Here is a 23,479-nt window from a genome sequence, read left to right on the forward strand (position 1 = left end):
AAAAACACCTAACAAAGGATTCCAGTCACCAGGGGCTACAGTGCTGGGCTTCTGATAGAGATGTATGGCAAACATCACCACCCGAACACACTCAACCTCAATGTTGAGGTTCTTAGTGAGTTGTAGTGATTCAATGAAGCTATAAACTAATGGCATTACACACCCTATCCAGGTCAAACACCATTAGCTTTGGGTGTCACACTCATTCAAGTTAGGGATTACAGTAAGAAGCGTTCTGTTGCAGTCAACTACCACCTCCAAAACAGGACTGTGCTCCTGCACACATGACCTCCTTTTCTTGCCATCAACAAAACTCCTGAAAATTTGACATTTGGCAAGCCAAAAGAAAAGGATAAATTACCAATTCAGATGCTACAGAGGTTTTTTTTTTGTTTTGCTTTCATTCAGCCAATCTGGTTGGGTTTATCTTGCCTTTAATTCAAAACAGTTACTACAGCCACTTAGGGGAGCAGCCTGGTAAATGAAATCCAAACTTACACGCAGATATCACTTGCACTAAATGATGCCAAGCATGACACGGTGAGAAAAGAAGCTTCTAGCCTGAGTGTTTCTTTTTTTTTTCTTCAAATTCTGCTCCTCTGTCTATCAGATGTGCCATCAGACGCCAGGCACACTTGCAGAGATGGCTTTGATATGCAGAGATGACCTCAGCAGCGTCTAATTTCGCCGTTTGTGAAGGCCAGCATAAACATATCTCTTTAACAAGGAAGCCACAGCTCCCCAGCCTCTTTATAAGTATTCCCATTACGACTCCGAAAATACTCGGAGTGAGTGAGACAGAGTCGTCCTCTGTCTTAAGCAACACACGGCAAAACATGTGAGTCAATAAAAAACGGACTGAAGCATTTATGAGGTACACAAATTATTCATGATCTGTTTGTGGGAGAGTTTAAGATTGTCTTAGATTTTATTTGTTATTTAACAAGACTAAAAAAAGGGTATATATATATATACAGTATATACACCTTTGAAAACCCTATAAACTGATGCTGTAATGTAGTTGCAACACTGTATCTGATAAAACTTAGGAAGGAAAACCTGGTAAAGCAGATTAAGCTGCAGTTGATCATTCTGTCTTTACTGCAAACGGAAATACCCGCTATTGTTACTAGCTCGCCAGCTAAGCAACTTAAAAACTCTCCCGATTTTATTTACACGCAGGCACTTAGATAAAAAAATCTTGGTCAGAAGTATATTGTGGCCCCTGTTTCTCATGGGATTTCTGCTGCTATTTCTGACTGCATTCTACTCCATTTCAAACAACAATCAACTAACATGTGTTGAGTGTTCTGCTGGCACTTATGTCGGTAGCTGCTCCTGTATCTTGTTCCTGATCGCCTGGGCCAGACGGTCATGTGTTTCTGTCAGTCTAAGAAGTTTGCCAGGCAACCCGCCCGTCTCCCTTTTTTGCTCTCCTTCTCGCTCCTCCGTGATGCTCTCCTCTTTGACAGAGCTTGTTATCTTATTACAGCCCAACACATGGGGAGGGTGGTAAGGGAAAGAAAGAGTTTTTAAACTCTGTGGAAATGGCTGTCATTAGGGCCGAGCACTCCCCTGGGTCCCACAAACTTTAAATAATTTGCGAATCAATTAACTGGCTCCTCTCAACATAACACGGGTTTCACACCCTTTGGGTCGGGCGCATTATCAGCTGAGGAGAATTCATTGCGTTTTGGGAGAAAAGTTCATGGTTGAAATCATTAATTAATTTTACAGGACTTTTAGTTATGCATTACTCGCCACAGCTGGGGAAGCCAGGAGATTAATGATACGTTCCTGGGACCTGTACGTCTGCCGTATATAGTTAATAGGTGAAACTTGTGTCTCTTCAGTACCGACTGTACCTTGAAAGGAAGGAAGGCAGCCAAGTCTATATTAGGTTTTATTCTTCAGAGAATTAAATAAAGCACATCAAGCCATCAAAAGGACCATATATCTAATAAACTTTGGCAGGGGCCAAGACCCCAGCTTTGGTAGCCTGTTGCTAGGATGTTAGGTCTTACAAGGGTGATTCAACATGGAGGAGAGTGTCAACTATTAGATGATCAATGACTTCTCCACCGCCAACAACTGGTCGTTCAGACTAAACCGACCACAGCTGCGTAGCGGTGACGGGTTTGTGCGTCTTAGCACATATCGTCAGGGTTACTTGCTACTTTAATATCCCCTGTGTGTGTTTGTGCGTGTGTATGTGTATGGAAACATTCAGCTGAAAAAGAAAAACAGACTGTCACCTTGAGGTTCAACACCTGTGTACAGGCCTGGGGAGACTGGAGGAAGGAAAACACAGCGGGCCGGTGAGTTCACAAGCTACCGCCAGCAGATGCTGCTGTTGGAGTTTTCCATTGGAAAGGGCTGAGGATCATAAGCAAGATTGGCAAAGGATCCACTGCCACAATTCCTACAGTAACACTCAATGCTTCTCAGATGTTTTGAGAGAGAGACGAGGAATTTCTTTCATTACAATGTAATTGGATTTTCAACAATTAAATCTTATTCTAAATTCACAGTGATGAAATCTTATGTTCCTCGGGAGCTATTGAAACAGGAGATTTTAAGTGGTTGATGAAATTAAAATGCCGACGACAGCATCAACAAAAATGAGGAGGGGGGTCAGCTCCGTGGAGGAGGAGAGGAGAGAAGAGGAGAAGAGAGGAGAGAAGAGGAGAAGAGAGGAGAGACTAGAGGATGAGAGAGGAGAGGAGAGGTTGAGAGAGGAGAAGAGAGGAGAGGATGAGAGAGGAGAGGAGAGGAGAGGAGAGGAGGAGAGAGGATAGGAGGGGAGAGGAGAGGAGAAGAGAAGAGAAGAGAAGAGAAGAAAAGAGAAGAGAAGAGAAGAGAAGAGAAGAGAAGAGAAGAGAAGAGAAGAGAAGAGAAGAGCAGAGAAGAGAAGAGAGGAGAAGAGAGGAGAGGATGAGAGAGAAGAAGAGAAGAGAGGAGAGGATGAGAGAGGCCAGTCTGCCTGAGGGAGAGCAAAACAACCCTGAGGTTATTTATTTTCATTATCATCGAGATGGATGTTGATTTGAATTTTCGCCAGATGACTTCTTGAGCCATCCTCCTCAGGGGACATCAGTGCAGAGATCAGTGAAATCCAAAATGACTGCCTGCTCCTGCCGCTTTGAGAAGATGAATGGCGGAGGCTGACACAGGCTGGGTTCGGACCCGCTCTGTGCCTGCGCTCCAACACACTCAGGTGTTTCCCAAATGAGCTTGCAGACAAGAAAGCGATTGAAACGTGGCCCTTAAAAAAAAAAACATCCCGCACACCGCCCAAATGACTTAGCGCCTCATTTTATGATTAATTAAACATGCAGATTAAAGTTGCAAAAGAATTTAGATTAATGAGTGCGTAAGGCTCCTCTGATGGGAGCGATGGGGGAATCGGATGCTCCAAAGAACGTCATGAGCTCACAATCTAAAATGAACAAGACAAGGCTCCATGTTGAATCGTGGCCCCCGGGGCCAATGCGGTGTAGTCTTTTCTAACATGACCTGACAGCTTTAAAATAATTTCTCCATCAAAAGAAAAGTTTGCCCACTTCCTAATTTTTCTTTTCTTTTCTTTGGCATCAATCTTTTCCAATGTATTATGTGTCAGCATTTGGTCTATATATTTATGTCCTCTCTGGGCTTCATTAACACATATAGTGTGTACATGTATGTGTATGTGTATTGTATATGTATTGTTTCATACTGAGTGACTACATTCATAGGCAAGTTATTTAAATAAAACGTGTACACTACACAGTTATGGTGCTGTCTGAAGCATAAATACACACACACACACACACACACACACTCACATTTCCTAACTTTAAACCAAACCTGGGTGTGTGTAGCTCAACAAGGCGCACACTGTTACCCTAGCCGCTGGATGTGAGCCAGCACATAGGGGCAATGTTTACTGTTCGTAGTCAGTCGTTTTCAATCCAACAATAACGGTTTTATTCCCAAAATAGAGACGAGAACCTGCAACTTATCAATGTTAATATCTGTGTTCGCAGCCCTAATGCGACACAACAGACTGGTCCTCTGTGGTGCGGCCTACATGTTAACTGCTTGTCCACGCAGTGCTGAGAGCTGCTACTGTGAGCACACTGTGAGCCTTACAGAGGTCCTGTGCCCACCACTAGATTTCATTCTATGTCACTGTAAAAAACGCCCTGTGGAAATGCCTTTCTGCTACCTACATTCCCCTGGATAAACACACACACACACACAAATAAAACCGTTGTTTTTGTATCTTTTTTTTACCCTCCCACTGACACCAATGGAACAAGAATAAAGCGTTGTTGGATGTATTGTTTTAAAAGTGTTTTTTTTTTACATTGATAATCATATAAAGTCAAGTTCTGATATAGCCTAATTACCCCATATTTATCATAATATATTTGCCTCATCTTATTCCGTCTGAGCTACCAATGGCAGCTGCACCTGAGCTGAGTGACAAGGCGAGCAGACAAAGGTAGCAATCATTGCTGTCTCTTTGTTATGCTGGCCTTCTGTCTGCTGAGAGCATTGAAAGAGATCCACGTCTCTGTCAACATAGATGTCCATTGAGAATGGATTAAACAACACCAACACACACACTGAAGAGGAGAGAAGAGGACTACAGGAAGAGAGACAGAGAGAAAAAGGAAATGGAAAAAAATAAGCTGGCGAGGTGAAAGATGATCCATCCAAAAGAAACTGTTTGAGGAGAAATTGTGGGGATACAGTGTTGATATTAGTAAACGGCCATGAACTTTGAGTTGGGATCTGTTTTTTACACATGCACACACACACACCTACACACACACACACACACACACACACACACGCACGCACACACAAACACACACACACACACACCTGACCTCATTATGCAGGGCCAACAAGAGCTGACTTCCTGGCTTAATATAACTCTGTCCTGTCTCTCATCTCCAACTGACATTTGAAAAAAGATTAATACAAACCATACCTTCTGGGCTTGTATTTGCTTAACATTAACTGGAGCAACACTTTCCCCCCAGATATGATCTTTATTACGACCGAGGCGGAATAAAAACTCCCATTTAAGACATATTGTAGCAATATACCACCGCCGTACAGCGGCAGTGTTTCGGAGAGGCAGCGGCTGCGATCCCTTAAAAGGCTCCTTTCTTCATAGCTCTGAATGTGCTTATTGAAGAGACAGGCCACCATAAACTACCCATAACACAGGCCCACATTTGCATAGAGAGGAGAATCAAAAGCACTCTATATGGGAAGATTGAGGTGTGAGGAGAAAATGAGAACGAAAACTGCTGCAGCCAACGCGAGAAATTAAAATATTTGGATAATACAAACCACCTAATGTGTAGCCTTAACTCATCTGCAACTGATAACACTTCTCTTTCAGTAATAAATATGGCACGTGTGGATATTGGGTAACGTGTCAAGTTTTTATTTACTGTAAATTTAGCTTTGTGTGCTGAATAGGAAAAGAATGCTGTCAGGGAAAATAGTCCTCCTGTCAATGCTAAGGCTTTTTTGAGTAACTAATATCTACGGTTAAAAGAAATTCTGTTATGTCTTGACTACAGTCAACAGTGCAATCACAATTGATAAAGCCATGCCTATAACCAGCACTACTTCTTTTTCACTGAGGTGTCGTGCCAAATGGCCTTTTAAAAATGAAATCAAAAGGACAAGGAATACAAAGAGATGGAAACATTAGATGACAGACGAAGACACAGAGGAGAGACATTTCACAAAGGGAGAAAAGGCCTTACTCACACAAACAGAAAAACTTGATCCCCAGCTCCCAGTGACTACTGGTATGATTTTGAATTCATGAAAATGACCTGCAATTACAGAGAAAAAGGCGGAATTAGAGCTGCTATATGAGATAAACATGAAATGAAAAAAAAGAAAAAAATCCCAAACAATTTAAGGGTGACACTCCATTATTTTATACATCCAGTCCTGCTCTTCTGAGGGACTTCAAACAAGCAAGACAAAGAGCAAGAGGCAGAGAGGCATACATCTTGTGGAAAGGTAGACATGATTATTTGAACGTAAGGAAGAGTAGCAGCTTAGTGCTGCATTACTGTCAGCCAGAGAGTGGAGGTAAACCAGTCCCCAAGCTGGACGTGCTGCAGATATTCTCCTGTTCTCCCGCGGGACCCAATCCGAGACAATGTTTAGAATCCACTTCTCTAATACCTCATTAATCTGTCCCTGTGCTGTTTTGATTCCGCTGATAAATTACTTTAGTATAAAGTGGTTGTTTTATTTCATTTCTCTCTCTTTCTTCATCTCTCACTTTCTCTCTCTTCCCCTCTCCCTCTCTCTCTCCTCTCTTAGTCTGTGGCCTGCTAATGATTTATTTAGTAACACGCTCGGGTAGTTACTGTGTGCCTCTTGAAGTCCACCAAAAACACAGTGCTCTACTGGGGAAACACAAATAAACAGAAGCGCCTTTAATGTGGACGCACCCATTTTGCCATTATCTAACCCGAAAGGATTTTTTTACATAAATCTTTCCATCTTCATCGCCGTGGAAATGAGAGGGAGGGGGGAAAATGATATATATATATATATATATATATATATTTGTTTTAAAATAATTATTAAATAAAACAAATCAAAAAGCCACAGAAGTGAGAGTGTGTGTAGGGCTGCTGTGAAGCCTGCTCGGCACAAAGCTCATTGATGTTCATTTTCACACATTATTATGTTTTTCACAACAAGCTGCGATCTCATTAACATCTGATTTATACAATTACCCTGCCACAGCACCGCCAATTAAACCAGGACAGAGGTTTTTAAGGTCATACTTAATTGATCTGACTGCAAACTGTGCCACTGTACCTACGTCTCCAGTGGCATGGTCATGGAAAAAAAATAAAAACAAACAAATCTAGGAAATAGTTTTTAAAATGTTTGTTGCTATGGCATCATATCCAAAAAAAAAAGATGTAAAAGAAAGGAACATGTTCTGGGTGACAGTGCAAGGGATAGAAAGCCAGGGAGATGTGATTGTCATGACAACAACCTTGCGGCTGGAGGTAGCAATGAGCGAAAGAGGAGACTGACCCTGGGTGAATGGCAAGCAGTAGTCATCTTAAATAGTGCCTTTGAGCCAACAGTCTGATACAGCCTCTCAAAGGAGGAAAGAAACAGTCAGACAAAGTTCACACACGGCACTGCCACATCCATACCAGTGCCTGCCCACACACAGACACACACACACACACACACACACACACAGAAATTGTATCTATAAAAACACACACACTCACAAAACTGGGGGTGGTAATTCAACAAATGATCTTCCCTTTTGTGAGACATATAACACCAGGCTTGTTCCTGTTGTGCCTTAATAAATGAGAGCTGTTTAAATTGCAGGGGGTAGAAAATTAGCAAGGGTTTTGAATTTATAATCTGATGCTAATTGAGAAAAATCGACAAAGTGTCAAACGAAAAAAAAAAAAATCTGCCATTTTGTATTCATGCCTTATTTAAGCTAATCATTTGTCTGAGGGAGCATAAAAATATGTTTGATTAGGATTAATAATATAATGGTATTACAAATTATTCAAGCCCTGCAGTACAATGCAAGCACAAGGGACCGTCTATTGCAATTGTACAGCTCTTCTTGCTTGAGACTGGGCATGAGAGCTGAGAGCCATCGCACAGAGGTTCCCTTTGGACCGGCCCTTCTTCCTCTAATTAGGCGATCATGGATTCATTACACAAAGCCCAATCAACCCCAGGCCCGTTTTATTAGTTTCCCAACAGTTTTATTACCAAATCATTGTGTCCACAATTACCGTTGTGGCTTTTTCATGTGTATGCCTAGTTTTTTTCCCCGCCTCCACTGGCACAAAAGACCAGGCGAGGCTGAACCGTGGAAAAAGATATCATGGACTTTCACAAACACACACACATACACACATGCACAAACACAGAATGTGTGTGTGTGTGTGTGTGTGTGTGTGTGTGTGTGTGTGTGTGTGTGTGTGTGTGTGTGTGTGTGTGTGTGTGTGTGACAGTCACCAGCTGGTTACTCCACTGGAGCACCCCTGCCATAGGACAAATTACCAGCCAAAGAGCCAAGCAGCTAATTCCAATTGCAACCCATGTGGTGGGTCAGTGGGGTTTCCGCATATGCCGCATATCAGGACTGCCAACGGATCCTACAAGAAACGATGCATTCATCACAACTGCACGCAACGCAAACACAGACTCATCTACGTGGGACAGACACTTCGAACAAACCCCCAAACCCCTCAGTGGGTCAGCTCGGAAAGGTGGCCCTTCTCTATTGGTCTTGGTGGGGAAAGGAAACCTGGGGCCAAAGTCAAAACAAGCACATCCAAGCCATTTGATTTAAAACTGGGCACTTTTGCACTTTGTTCAAGTCTGCATGTTGAAGATGGAAGTGCCTAACAGAGGGCGTTGGGGCTGTGTGAGCGACACTCTTCTGGAGCGGTCACCGCCCAGGGAGGAGCATCTGTGACACACACTCTGAAATTGAATGAACCTTAAAAATGGCAAGCATGTGTTCACATACAGTAGGGGGTAAGGCCCTGATTGAATTAGGCAGGCGCATAACGGCGCGCTGTGTCTTTGACCGTCATATGATGGTGGCTCCCAATCAACTGACAAGCCTTCACAAAGCAAGCTTTTCTGATGGTCTGCTTTTGCCCTTTTGCCTTTCAATGTCAGCCCTTAGAAGAGGACACGAATCACATATGAGAGATGTAGTCTAAGAGAAGACAGTAAGGGCAGATAATGTTTATGAAAGGGTGTTGGCATGCTACACTGCCACCCAGCAAGTAGGCAAATTCTCAGGTTAAATATAAATGCATTATTTATCGGTGATGCCCCTGAAACCTATGAAAAGGTGTATGTGTGTGTGTGGAGGGGGGGGGGGGGGGAGTGGAGGGTGGTGGAGGTGTGTAGGCTGCCCCGATTCGCTCTCCTGTTCATCTTCCCAGCAGCCCCTTTGGCACCGTGAGCAGCCTGATAGCGCACCCTCACCGCAGCATTATCCCGCCCTGCCACGCAAATCAAATTCCTTTTTTCCCCTCTTGCCTGCACTCTCTTCTCCAGCCCAAACATGTTAAGAGAGGGGGTTCTGCTGAGGTGGTTATTTTTGGGGACAAAAGGGCACAATCTCCCCCATCAGCAGGTTTCAGGGTCCCACCTGGAAAAGGCCCGGGTTATCTCCTCACAGGCAGCCTGGGCAGAGACGGGACTTGGGTCGGGGGATGGGGGTGGTGGTATGGCGTTGGTGGTGGGGAGAGGGGTTGAAACGAGGCCATGCAGAGAGCCCTACACAGAGCAGCCAGACACCACGCATCACAGGGAGGGGAGTGCAGGGGGTGCTGCTATTGTCAGATCCAATATACCGCCTGACAAAAATCAACTTCTTGCTCCACATTGCCAAAGGCAAAAGAGTGTGAGAGAGAGAGAGAGAGAGGGAGGGAGAGAAGGGTGGGGGTAGAAAGAGAGTGACTGAGTGCGGTCCTGAAGTGGTAAGTGGGCTTAATTATTCAGCATAGAGATAAAGCTATTTCTGAGCTAATAAAAGATGGTGTCCACTGAGAGCAACAGTGCAGTCACCTGGCATCAGAGAGGATGTTGTGTGAGGCGGAGGGGGGGAGGAGGGGGGGGGGGGGGCTCAGGGAGGGAGTGTGATGCACTGTCTCTGGAGGGAGCTGTGTTTCTGAGGGTTGTCCGTCTATAGAGAGGCAGTACAGGCAGTGTAACGATGACCCCGCCAGTTCACTGCTGTAAAGAGGCCTCTGTGGAGTATTGCCATGCCTTCAGAAATGAGCTCCTGCATCACAAAGACCAGCTTTCTCTCCGTGAAGGAGGAAAAAGGGCCACAGCATAACATTGAGTTATGTGCTTCTGGAGATGCTCCAGAGGCAGAAAAGCCCAGCTGCTGAGGCACATTGTGGCTGCGCATCATAGCCATTTACACCATAAACAGGGTGGTAAATATGGTGCTACCACTGAACACTGCACCCAATCTCCTCTTCTCTCCCCCACCGTCTTACCCCCTTGTGTCCTTATACAATCTGGTTGAGTTTGCTATAGAATGTGACACCACTACCTCCTCAGCTATGATATATAATGGGGGATTCGAGGAATAGTCAATATCTTTTTTTTGTTCATGTATCTCCTGAATTGCAAAACACAGGAATTCCCATGATTGGAAACACTGCAATAATCCATGATTCCAGGTTCAAAGACAGTTATGCCATTTATTCAGTATCCTTGGATGCTTCACAAACAAGATACACTTCACAGTGGAGAGGAAGACACTGTGAGGTCCCAAGAGTTACAGGGAACCTTCTGTATGTCTTCCCAATTCTCTTTGATGCTGACTCAGACAGTTTCCTCTGCCTTGCAGGAACAAAGCAGACCTGGAGTAAAGAATACACGTCTTTTTGCCTCTGACGCAAGACATGTTTCTTGATGTCTATTCTATTCCTTCAGTTGTAGCGACTGAAAGAGCTTTTTCTTAGAGCAGTATGTATATGTATGTGTGTGTGTGCGTGTGTGTGTGTGTGTCTATATATTTATATATATAATATAATATACACACTGAACAGGCTTATGAAAAGAGGTCTGGTCCTCTCTCAGGTAATGTGTTTATTTTTAAGGCCCCATCTTCGTGTTTCCTGAGTGGCATTTCGCTCTCTTATCGCCAGGCTCTCGCGGGGCATTTTAGCTCCTCAAATCCTGTTCACCACATACTGGTTTTAGAATCTGTGAAATGAGGTCCAGAGAAGCGTAGCCACAATGTCTGCCTGTGTTGCCACCGGACTCAAATGGGCTCGGCGCTTTTTGTCCAGGGAATGCATAAATGGAAGTTTTTAACACCTCAAAGAAACCTTTGCCTTTGTGTGGCGACACTAGAGAGGTCTGTCATTCCCTTGAGGAAGCAGACACGCTGAGTGCTACAGGACAAAGAGCCCTAAAGCCCAGAATCAGCGGGAGCATCACTCCGCTATGGGCACCACAGACACACACAATACACACACACACACACACCAACAGCATACAATTATCACAACAGAGATGGTAACACACACACAGGCATTCACACAAAAGCACATGAAACTACCACACACACACACACACACACACACACACACACACACACACACACACACACACATACACACACATACACACACACACACACAAACACACACACACACACACACAAACACACACACACACACACACACACACACACACACACACACACACACACACACACATACACACACACACAAGTGTACAGAAAAGCAAACCCATGATGCACTGGATGATGGATTCTGAATATGCCACATTGTGAAATGTGTCAGAGGTGCATTCACAAGACAAACACCACAATATCCATCAACATAACCACATAACCACAACAGAGATGAGAATGGGGTTACAAAAGAGGATAAATAAATAAGGGGAAAAAATCAAAACAAACCTAAAATTGCAGACGCACTCACTTCCATACCTTCCTTAAAAAACAATTTCCTGATTCCGTAGTCAATTCTTCATGCGATTCGTATTATTTTCTTCCAGACAACAAACTGGCCACCAATTTTGAAAATCAGAGTCGTTAGGCTTTAGGTTGCTACAATGAGCATTTAAATGCAAATATCTCTGTTGTACAAAGGAGTTGCAACTTCTGTCAGTGGCAGCATAATCAACCTGCAATTGTCTCCTGACTCTACGTGACAGGGTCTATGGAGCAGGCATCTGTATTCAAATGACTACGCCATTTAGGGCCCGCCTTAATGTGGATATTTTCTGAAAGCTCTGTGCTGAAAGTCAATCACATGGTGAATTAAACCAGAATGGAATCAATTGATCCATAAATGATCAGGTTACAACATGGCACATCGGTGTCCACAAATTATTTGTGTTGTTCTTGCTCAGGCCAACACAAAGCCCTCTGTATTCTCGCTCCCCTGGTTTCACAGATTGCATTTGCAATTGAATTAAAATAGTCACAGTTTGCATTCCCCGCAAAAGTTCAGATAACATTTAAATGAGGGAATTCAAAGTGACAGATCATGGAGGCCCAGAAGAATGCCTCCTGTGTAGTCCTAGGAGCGAGGTGTGGTGGACTCTAAATATGGCCTGCGTCGAACTGAAGTGTGGGTATTTCAGAAAGATTAAAGACTTAATCCTAATCGCAAGGAATCAGTGAAACTAAAGCAAAGCGAAACAAGGAAATGAACAGACAGAAAGGACACTCAGACACACAGCAAAGCTCGCACCAAGTCAATTTGTGTCCTTAAGGCTGTCCAACTGTGTATTCACTTTAAAAATGTCCAATCAGCAATGCTTTCTTTCACAGAAGCAAGAAAAAGCTAAAAACACAGTCATTCCCTCTTTTGTCATGTCGAGGGCTATAAGACAGCTATAAAATGTCAGCCTTGTATTCCATCTTAAAGGGGGGGGTGGCAACCATGACATACACACACTCCTATAGACCATTTCTGTCTTTGCTGCCCTGAAAAAGGCAGGAGTCAATGGCACCCTTGCTATACAACACGGTTAAGGGCCCTAAATCTGACAGTGATTGCTGCATATGCTTTGTGTCACCCCCCCCCGTTCGACTGTTTTAACCATTGAAACAATTAACATTATAACCCCGGGTTTTTATTTACAATCACGGCAATCATTTTCCCTCTGCGAAGCCCCACAATTAATGGCCGCATGTGGGAATGCAAATGAACCCATTTGGGAGGGCAAAAAAAATGATGGGTTTGGGAATATTTCTGCGATATTAATTTTCTAGAGTGAGGACACAAATCTCCCGTGACATGGCTGGAACTGCGTGGGCACTCTCCTGCCCGCCCGCCCGCCCGCCCGCCCGCCCGCTCTCTGAGCCAGGCAGCTGCAGGGAGGGTAAGTGAAACAGAGACGGAGAGTAAGAGAAGGAGAGAGAAAGAGAGAGAGAGAGAGAGAGAGAGAATCAGAGTTATTCTCCTCTCTCCAGCTCCCTCTTTCCCCTTCGGAGAAAACAAATGTAGTGTTTGAGTCACTGATCGCTCACGTAATTGAGTTTAACACTCCTTTTCTGGAGGAAAAAAAGAGTCTTTGAAATGAGGAGGTCAAATTACCTCTCCAGTCAGGCAATAAATAAGTCAAACAAGGTAAGGGGCTCCTGCCAGCATATTTTAGTGCCGAATTCAATTAGCAAGGAACAGGGGATGTATGGTTCTTCACTTAACTATTAGATGCACGTCCTTTCCCATGATACCCCTATTGTACCCAGGCAATCAGATGGCCTCTTTGAGAGGCGTATCCCACAGTACTGAGAATGGCTTCAAAAAACCCAGCTATGCTTGCAATAACGGAGCCACGGAGAAATTACACATCACATGCTTGTACTAGGGAGGCTATGAGGTGGGGGCCAAGAAATTGTCGCTGTGTCCCCAACCCCCACCACTCTGTAAGACCAGCCCAGACTGTCATAACACACCAAACCTAATGGGCTTATTCAGAACCTCCATCCACCCTACAGGGATCCAATGATTCTTTTCCAAAAAAGAAAAATCCATTTAAAGTGGTGGTGGCGGCACTAGTCACCAGTTCACAAAAACGTGTATGTGTGATGCATTTTTTCCATTATGAAGTTGAGCCTATAGGCCCGCTGTGCATTGATTACAGCACAAGAGAAAGACACGCTCATGACGTCAAGCCCTTAGTCTGGGGCTGGAACACGCAGAAGGTGGCCGGACAATGTCTAGAACAAGGGGGAGTGAAGAGAGAGAGAGAGAGAGAGAAAACACTACCCGCAATCCACCCAACTGACTACAATGTCGGCTTTGTGACATAATTCTTCTCACACAGTGGATTTTTCTTTTTTTAGAGGGGGGGGAGAGAAATCCCAATTTTCCTATTCCACATCTCCAGTAATAACAACTTACATCACGAACCCTACTATATATCCCATGTTTCAGTGTGCAGTTTTACATTTTTGCAGGGGCTGGTGTGTGTGTATGGGGGGGAGGAGGGGGTAAGAAAAACACTGTGAAACAGTTATTATATTCCAATCATGCCCGCGGAGCTCGCTACAGCGTGGCACAGGCCATGCAAAACCGAAGCGGCTCCTCACCTTCACACCACGGCCAATAACCACACTCAAGACGGCCCACGGGCCAAGCGTCTGAGAGGGGAGGAAACGAGAGAAGAAAAAAGAAAAACACACACACAGACAAATCCTCACCACCACTGACGGACCCACAACTTCTCTTAAGGGGTTTAGTTTTTGTGTTGCTTTTCTTTATTCCAAACTGTTTGCGAAATGCAGCGTTTCTTTGTCTCCAACAGTGGTGAAAGTGTGTCAAACATGGCCAGCAGGTATGCATCTCTCTTTCCGTCTCTCAGTCCTTCTGTCCTTTCCCTACCTCTGCTGTCCATCTGATCAGCCCCTCTTGTGACTTTATCTCTGTCTGTCACTCTCATTTACTCTGGCCCCTGCTGATGGCGGCATGAGGTTAGCATTATCGGTGTTGAAAGCACGACAGGTAGGTCACATGAAAGGTCGCTAATTTTCTTCAGCCAGCAAAACACATGGTTCTCATTATTGCGCAGAAAAACTGTCAAAGCTCCAACAAAAATATAAGGAGGTGTCCACGGCCACTACTGTTCGCCCCGCAATATTTTCAAATATATCTTAGATTACATAGGAATATAAATTACGAGCCGGCGTGTGTTTTGACGGGCGAATCCAGAAGGAAGCGGAGATGTAAATAAATAAAAGTGAAAAATCTGGGCACAAAGAGAGGTGTTTTAACATGAAGGGAATATGATCTACACCATACAAGCAAAACACTCCTTGGGTGCAGGCCGGGTCTTTTGGCATAGGAGAGGAAATGCAGACACGTTTGGTCCACTTTCCAAACATAAAAAAAATGTAAAATCAGTCAGATTTGCTCACACTAGTATCTTGTCTGTCTGCCCTTTTAACTGCTGTTGAAAAAACATAACAGTGTCGAGATAAAACTCTGGCATAACACGCAAAGGCACGACAACCGTGTAAGGCAAACCACCCCTGGCATGCCATACCTGACACCTTCATGTTTCACACAGCACAGTGTTTAGGCTGACAGAATTCCATTGCTTAATGATGTCAATGTTAGGAAAAGAGCCCAGTGCATATACAATTGTGTTCTTTATTTTTGAAAAAGAACACAAAAACAAGGTAACATGTTTTGTGCAAGTGGAAACAAGTCTTAAGTGGCTCCAATCCCTTTGCACCGTTGCAATATATTGTCGAAATTGGAAATATCCACTCCTTGGCCGTGAAAAGCCTGAGCGATAAGCAGACTTGAGCCATAAACGCAAAGGAATCAAAGCTTTTTTATGTATAACTCGCGGAGCGCAAAACCATGCGCCAGACAAATCAAAAAGAGTAATAGGCAGGTTAGCCACTGTCATTTTAAGGAGGAAGTCAGTTGTGAAATTGTAAAATTGTGAGACCTCACCGTCTATTTTATACTTTGAGAGCGTCCTCTAGAAATGATTCATAAAACGCCTGTATCACATGCTCAAAGTGGACCTACTTAGATTAAGCTGGGGTGAAAGGGGGTGAAAAACCAATGCTCATCCCCTACTTGAAGGTAACTACTAATAATAAGGCTTTTTCTCGCACCGCTTGAAAAAGTGCTGCATACTTTGAAGTTCTCCAAAACGCGCAATCTTCACCGTGCTCCCTCTCTCTCTTTATCTCTCTCCTTCTCTCTTTCCCTTCGCTCTGTCTCTTTGTGCAGAGGAAGGCTCTGAGTGCTATGTACATTCCTGACGGTTTCAAGTTCAATTTGCTGTGCAAGTGGACAACATTACTCCTGCATGCCAGGCTGATAGCATACGAAAACAAGCGTCACACTCAGTCCATCCCTCGTTTTTTTATAATCAAAGGCAGACATACAAGACCTAAACAGTACTAAATCTGCTCCTCCGAAGGCCCAGCTGAGCAAGGCCACGGAGATTTGCAGTGTTACCCAGACCTGGAGCAAGCGAACCGGGGAGCCCCAATGGCAATATAGGCCGCTATCTCGCACACACGCACACACCCACAAACACACACAAACACACATACACACACACACTCACACACACACACACACACACACACACACACATTTTCAGCCAAATAGCCAGAGCAAAAAAAGAGGCCCTGATGAAATCTGCTGTGAAGATGATATCATGGCGTGTGGTTACACGGCAGTCTGGCAGAGTCGTCCTGCCGTCGCCGCTGGAAATCCTGCCGAGGGTTTCAGCTCCCCTCTTTCCTCACTCACATCTGAATATTAACCCCCCCCCCCCCACACACACACACACACACACTTCTTTTTTTCCATCCCCTCCTCCTCCTCCTCATCGACAAAACTGTCTCAATCAGAGTCACTTCCCTCTTTTAATCACAGGGATGTGATTACATCCTAACAATCCCGTCTCGCTAAACTCTTTCAGGGAGCCCCGTGTCACTCAGCTAAAGCTCGCTATGAAATATCGTATTGGGGGAGCTGCCAGGACTCAAAGGGAAAAAGTGCCGCCGACACACTCGAATGACACAGATACTGCTGGCACGCCCGCTGGCACTAATTGAAATTATTACAGGCACTAACATGTGGTACCATGTTTCCTGCAAACTGTCGCCGTCCGAGGCCAAGGCGATGGCTACGGCAGTCGCACGTTTAGCTGAGCCTGGGCTGCTCGCTCTCTCTCTGATGTCGGGTAATTGTTTAAACCTGAGTGGAAATGGCAGCACGCCTTCTTACTTCAAGCCAAAAAAACAGCACTCCACACAGCTCCGCTCCATTCCTCCTCTCTCTCTCTCTTTCTCTCTCTCTCTTTCTCTCTCTCTCTCTCTCTCTCTGTCTCTGTCTCTGCCTTTCCCTTTCTAATTCCGTCCAACAGCGACTTCAAGGAAAGCCTCAGTGATTCCATGTTCATCTTGGAAGAGCCAGCTCTGGGGATGATCGCAGACCACAAGTTGATAATGATGACGTTTTAATTAGAAGCCTCTCTACGGCCTGGACGGCGGCCCGTGCTCCTCCACCCTGCAGATGGCCAACCAATACATGTAGCTGCGCCGCGCAGGAGGAGGACCATCCCGCCCGCCTCGGCAAGCCCTCAGCTCCACCCCTGACCAAAGACACAAAGTGTTCCTCCGCAGTGACGGCCCGCCACAGCTCCAGGGCCTGGTGCCTGTGTGTGTGTATGTGTGTGTGTGTGAGAGTGTGTGTGTATGTGTGTGTGTGTGTGTGTGTGTGTGTGTTTGAGTGTGCTATGGTGGCAGGCCCACAGTGGACCTCCCATTTCACACACACTCTCCAATGTGTGTAGAGACACTCTGTCTCTGTATTTTTTTACACACACACACACACACACACACACACACACACACACACACACACACACACACACACACACACACACACACACACACACAAACACACACACACACAAACAAACATACATACACACCCATGTGCATGCAACATATTCAAACACAGACAAAAAAAGAAAACAGAACCCCTTCAGTCGTATGTACTATTCACACTTGTGTGCCCACTGAAGACCAGAGGGAGTTTGGGCCTCCTAACCTGTCCCTGTGCTGTATTACAGCCGTACCGCACTGAGAGCGGCGTGCAAAATAATGTCATCGGCAAAATGGCTTCCAACCAGCACAAATGACGGGTTTCCCATGAGGGAACTAAGCGGAACAGCGCGGCAGGTTCCACAGGGTAGAAAATCTGAGGTCTGCAGCTTGGCTTGTTCATAGAGAGACTTGTCATTTACATGCTGTTGCCTGTGGGCTCCTGTTTTAGTCTGTGTCATAGTTTCAGTTTCCCTACGAGCCTGGTTAGAGTACTGTAAGTGCCCGTTTCTACACTGTGTGCTGACTGAGAGAGAGACATAGAGGTAGAGAGAGAGAGAAAGAGAGAGAGGGTGAGTGAGGGAGTGCTAGAGACAGAGAGAATGAGATAGAGGGAGAGAGATAAAGAGAGAGAGGGTGAGTGAGAGAGTGCTAGAGACAGAAAGACAGAGAGAAAGAGAGGGAGGGAGAGAGAGAGAGAGAGGGTGAGTGAGTGAGGGAGTGCTAGAGACAGAGAGGTATAGAGAGAGAGAGGGAGTGAGAGAGTACTTTTTCTGAGTGCTCATTGCTCAGTGGAAAAGAGTTGGTGAGCCTGTTGATGTGCCAGAGTCCTCCCTCTCACTCTGATCTCCTACCAGTTTATATGTTACTATACACTTAGAGACTGGCTGAGTGTGTGTGTGTGTGTGTGTGTGTGTGTGTGTGTGTGTTTGTGTGTGTGTGTGTGTGTGTGTGTGTGTGTGTTTGTGTGTGTGTGTGTGTGTGTGTGTGTGTGTGTGTGTGTGTGTGTGTGTGTGTTTGTGTGTGTTGGACACATGTACTTGAGCTGCGCATGGGTGTTGAGCGTGTGCCAGTGCGGGTCTCCTTTACGTTTGTCAGAGAAGATGATGGGTAATGCATGGGAGGCGAAACCACAAGATTTCTCCATCGTTTCAGCACTTTTTTCTTTACCCAACCGACAGGGGAAAAAAAGATTATCAAAGTGGATTCATTTTACAGTTCGACAACAAAAGCTCCAGCAGCCTTGGTTTTCAACAATAAAACAGTAATCCAAAGGTAGAAGGGAGGTGCTTTGACCAAAACCAAACAGAGGCTGTGGTCACTGAGTTCACTAGCTGAAGAACTTTCTTTGTGCAGCACTCACTCTATTTTTGGGGTCTGTTACATAGAGTTCTGTTCATTACTATGAGCTGTGACAATTTGAAACGTAAATATCTTCCAAAAAGCCTTTTGTTTCCAAAAAGGAGAACATTTCTGCTCTGAGTTGATGATGAAAAAGCGGATGAGTTATAATTTAATTTACGTTTCTTTTCCACTTCATTCAAAGCTAAATGTAATTTTTTTCCGACATGGTGTTTATACTTACAGTGCGGTTAATATGTGCTGGCGAAACATCTCTTGTGTCTGCACAATGCCAGTGGACTGGTAGAATGGTGCCACCTTGTCACATGGAACACATTTTACTTATTTTTATATGTACGTATATATTGACAAAGCTTCTCTAGAATGGAGAGGTCGTCAGCCTATCAGCAGTGTTTTATGTCACTGTGTGTGTGTGTATGTGTGTGTCCCTACACATGAAACCATGCACACACAGCTTGTACATCAGGCACCAGTGGAGATGTAGATAGTCTATTCACACATTGACAAAGAATTACCAAGTAGCAACTACAGCTTTGAAATGATCCCAACATCATTATTGCCTCAAAGACCTTTGAGCATTCTCAGTTGAGACAATGAGTTTTTAGCCATTGTGACATAGTCAGAGGCAATGCTGTGCACAGGCACACAGGCACACAGGCACACAGGCACACAGGCACACAGGCACACACACACAAACACACACACACACACACACACACACCCGTTCTCTGGTTTTCAGTCGCCACAAGTCTCATCAAAGCCTGTTCATGGAGATCGCCATACAGTCAAGTGCTCTCTATCTCTCTCCTTCTATCTCTCTCTCTCTCTCCCTCTCTCTCTCTCTGTCTATCTATATCACTCTCTCCCTCTCAATCAAACACACTCACACACAAAATGTGTGAGTTTTAGATTGTCAGTCAGGTTCAGATTCTGAATGTTGGTATTTTCCTAACCTTTTCATCCTCCCCACTGACGAGATTGGGAAGAGAGAGAGAGACAGAAGAAGGAGAGGGAGAAAGAGAAATAGAAAGAAATAAAGAAAATAGAGAGCTAGGTTGTGGTTGCATCTGCTGAAGCCATTTTCTCATGACGCATGCTGAAGGCAAAGTACCCTGTAAAACTCCAAGTCGGTGTAAATAATCATGAAACCAGGAAACAAAAGAGCAGGTTTTGGAAGGGAAGAAATATTTCAGCTTAACTACTGTCAGACCTACAGAACAGCCACAGCATTCTTCCCCACCCCCCTTTCTTCCTCTCTCCCTCCCTCCCGTCTTTTGTCACATTAATTTGTTTTTGGCCTAATGCGTTATGAGTTTCCACACGCAAACTGTGGGTAATCTTATTTTGGCATAATGTCTTCCTTACTTTTCCATATAATTTCCCAGACTCCTTCAGATATCCTCTTGCTTCTTCCATATGGGAGCAGTTGGAGAGACCAACACTGTGGCTGCTGCTGCCAGTCACTTCACGTTTAATTGTGCTTCAGGAAGCCCTACCACACAGCCAAGAGTCCCTCTCTATCTGACTGATGCCTAGGCTCGACCAACACAGAGGGATATTTTTAATATTATTATTATTTTTCAAGATGCTTAAGAACAGGTAGACTAAATATTACTTTCCCCTCATCTCATCATTCAAAGCAGTAATGTGAGCACTGTTAATTGTTTTGCCACTTATTTTTCATCAAGGGCAGAATTTAGATTTTAAATGTTTTTATTTGTCTGTATGCATATAGTATATGAATAATGAGGACTTCATATCTTAGGGTCTTACTTTCTCCCCTTTGTTCGAATGACTTTTTGTCTTCTTTTGCCATTAAGCACACAAGGACAACAGAGATTAAGAGTAAACCCCCTGGATGATGACTTAATTATTCAAAACGGCGCACAATGCTGTAAATAAAAACTGAGGCCATGCTCTGAAGTGAAAACTGCTAAACTGAAATATTTACTGTGAATAAAGTACTGTAGTCGCCATCATACGGCATCATGGGCCAACCTCAACCGAGGGTCTTGCCCAGTAAATCAGGATGCCAGATCACATTACATCAATTAGTGACCCTAAGTCCCTTCAAGACACAATAAAGTTTGTGATCTGTCTTCCGGTGACAGCTTTGCCATGAATGAGGATCACTGCGAATGCTGTGAGTGGTGGACCACTTGTGACACCCACATAAACATGCTATATGTCAGTGTCCACACACACACACACACACACACACACACAAACACACACATAATGTACTGCATTTCTCCCGCACTCTCTCCTGCCTTCACATACATGTTGTGCACATGCATGCACGCATGCACACACACACACACACACACACACACACACACACACACACACACACACACACACACACACACACACACACACACTAATTCTGACAAGATGTGTCAGCCAAATAGCTCCCAGCATTGCTTATGCTGGAGTGGAGAGCCCTTTCACAGACTGTCCTGCTTAGTCACAGCTACAGAACATATTTTACATCTCATTTCAGATTGAGCTATCAGATACGAGGCAAGCTGTCAGCCTCTGTTAACTGGCTAATATCTAATCTGTGTGTGTTTGCAGTGATCTGGGGCCCTCTGAAATGGGCCTGGCTACAAGAGCACCACTCTGCAGCGTCACACACACACAGACCTGAGGAGAGCACCAACCTGTTTTGCCTCCGAGGTGTTAGATTATCAAAGCCCTCAGCGGTGAGGTGCAACATATTATGCTCACCATGGCAGACTGTTAAGTCATTCTCGCATGGATGACACAAAACACAAGAGGCTGCATCAAAGCCTTACTTTGATACAATGCACAGATGGGAAAGATCGAACCGTTGCTTTTAAAACATATATTGGATTTTTTAAATGTCTAGTAGTCTACACACACAGCACATAAAAATGTTCTCAGTTATTTGCTAAGAGTTGGACCATTTAATCAATGACCCTGCAGAAATGTGTATATTCAACCTGCAGGCATATTTTCAACAATAAGCCAGTTGAAAAAAACTTGGACTGCTATTCTCCTCTGACCATTAAAGACCATCGATTGAAATGAATGGTGTTAACTTGTGCTGTGATATTTTCAGAGGCTGCAAAGTCCTTGGCATCACACCGCCCAGAGGGGGAGGAAAATCCAACACAATGGGAGGATCACAAGGAACGATGGCTTTGTGCATGAGCCTCATTGAGCCCCAAGCTACAGTAATCTCTCACCCCAAGACAGATCTGAAGAGTTCCGAGAATTCAGGAAGGATAAGGCACTACAAAAATTACCAACAGCCCAATAGGAATCCAAAAGGGACGACCGCTCGCTATTATTTTGGCCAAGGTCATACAGCGCTTAAAATGAGATGAGGAATAATTTACATTATGAAGTGAGGATGAGTTGCCGATGAACGCGACAGAAAAGAATGTCATAACAGCTAATGATACGCAGCATACAAATATTGTAAAAGCACCAGCATCACTCATTCATGTAACGAGAGAGGGGGAAAGAAAATAGGCCTGACTGCCTGCCAAATCATGTTTTCTGAAACAGGCAAAAGAGAGAGGAAGGGCCACAACAAGAGGCTAGGGAGAAAAGGAAAACTAACTTTGTCTTGAAATGGTTTTGGCTCGAGGACAGCTGCTCCGCAAAAGAGCATGGACTGGCATAAACATTTGTACAAAATTATAAGTGTATTTGGAGAAGCATGCAGGAGTCAACCGCCCGCACACGGCTGCACGATCCTGACAACCTCCGCCTCAGCCGCACACACACACACACACACACACACACACACAGGCTTGAAACCACTGTTTTAATTACTGCCAGCCTGCACAGTGGGCCTCTTTGATATGGAAATAGCCTGCGATCTTCATATGCACTGCAGAAATCTGCCTCTGATTCATAAAAACAATGAGCTACGCTAGAGCCTGGTACCTGATTGTGCTGATCACAGATGCCCCGAAAGAAATAAGCCTTCTTCTGTCAAAAACACACATCCCAGACCCCTCCAATTAATTCTACATATTTATGTGTGCTTTAAAAGAGGGAACGGAGGGCTATTTACTGTCAAACCACTAACACTACTGGAAATCTGCAGCTACATATAATCATGCACCACTTTCCTGTGAATAATTAGCTTTCTAGGTGAGGCAGAACTCAAAACAACATAATTACCCAGGTTTAGATTTACAGGGTATCTGTTGCCTATGTTCATCAGATTGACATTGTTCATATAGACCAGCCGGTGAATCCTATCCATTTGACCTCTTTCTAAAAATAAAACCAAAGATCTGCATGTCATAATCTTATTAAGAGCATTTGCGACCAGTCGTTTTACACTGGCATGCAGCTATTGCAGAAATTCATTTTAATGTCCTCGGTTGTTGCCATGTTCTCAGGACACTCTGGCACGAGGAGAGGGCGAGTGGTGTGATGAGCGCAGCGTGCCGTGCCGAGGCGCGCCGCACCGATCTGCGCCGAGCCGAGCGTGAGGCTCTCTTTCAGCACATCCTTCTGCTCCAGTGGAGCACAGGTGCAGATGGCCCCCACTGCTCAGGCAGAGATGCACTCTTCATTTATAAAGAGACTACAGGAATCAAAGACCGCGCGCTCAATTTTCTATTCTTGGACAAGGAGAAATCCTGACCCAAGGTTAGCAAAAGGGGGAAAGAGAGGGAGCGAGAGAGTGAGAGAGAGAGAGAAAGAGAGAGAGGGGGA

The 23,479-nt window shown here is 44.6% G+C and overlaps 1 protein-coding gene across 12 annotated transcripts in view; it reads right to left on the minus strand.

The window, feature by feature from the left end:
* The window catches only part of sox6 (SRY-box transcription factor 6), a 162,208-nt gene that overhangs the window by 132,714 nt on the left and 6,015 nt on the right, over positions 1-23,479 (minus strand). For all 12 annotated transcript variants that reach the window (XM_080843317.1, XM_080843324.1, XM_080843327.1 and 9 more), the window contains exon 3: positions 5,782-5,849. The gene's annotated coding sequence lies outside the window, so the exon portion shown is untranslated. The remainder of the gene's footprint in view (positions 1-5,781; positions 5,850-23,479) is intronic.

This window comes from Sprattus sprattus (genome assembly GCF_963457725.1).
Source record: "Sprattus sprattus genome assembly, chromosome: 8".
In the NCBI taxonomy this organism is placed as follows: Eukaryota; Metazoa; Chordata; class Actinopteri; order Clupeiformes; family Clupeidae; genus Sprattus; species Sprattus sprattus.